Here is a 648-nt window from a genome sequence, read left to right as displayed (position 1 = left end):
AGTCTAATTACATGAAATAGAAGTTGGGGTTTTGATTTTTTACTTTGCTTTTCTGTTTGGAGTGTCATTGTGACTACTGTATTATAAATGATGGAAAATAATTGCATATGTTTAAAAAAATAAATTGTGTTATATTAAAAAAAACTTTATAAATGAAAAGTATAACAATTCGGCTTCCATGATTAATTCAGCTTTATCATAGTATAATATCTTTGACAATAAAAACACTTTTAAGCCTCTTATATAATTGGAATTCAAACCTAATAATGAAGACATGAATGAAAATAAAATGCCTACTTAATTAGATCCAAATTTGAAGTACAAAATTCAGTGGGCAATGGATTTAGCTTGTTAGTGGTTTTGTTTTTAATTTTCCAACAGTATTTCTGACCACTTCTTGGCCTTTTGGCTAAGATCAAGTGCAACAGTATTTCTGAAGACTGTATACTCAAAGAACTTGAATTTTTAGTTGGCATCTTTCACCTATACTACAATATGTTTTCTTCTGTTTTTCCATTACTTAGAAGCAAAGAGAACTTTCTAAAATTTAAAAAAATAAGTGCTAATCTGGAGAAATACCAGATAATTTGAAATATTTTTTATAATTTTTATATAAGTTATTCATATAAAATTATGTACTGAACCATA

At 26.2% G+C, this 648-nt stretch overlaps 1 pseudogene; it reads left to right on the top strand.

The window, feature by feature from the left end:
• Window positions 1-389: 389 nt before the first annotated feature.
• LOC115285124 lies at window positions 390-542 on the top strand (annotated as a pseudogene).
• The last annotated feature ends 106 nt before the right edge of the window (window positions 543-648 follow it).

The sequence above is a fragment of the Suricata suricatta genome, unplaced genomic scaffold, assembly GCF_006229205.1.
Source record: "Suricata suricatta isolate VVHF042 unplaced genomic scaffold, meerkat_22Aug2017_6uvM2_HiC HiC_scaffold_43105, whole genome shotgun sequence".
NCBI classification, from domain to species: domain Eukaryota; kingdom Metazoa; phylum Chordata; class Mammalia; order Carnivora; family Herpestidae; genus Suricata; species Suricata suricatta.
The sequence above is the reverse complement of the archived record's forward strand: the minus strand, read 5'-3'. Positions and strand labels throughout refer to the sequence as shown.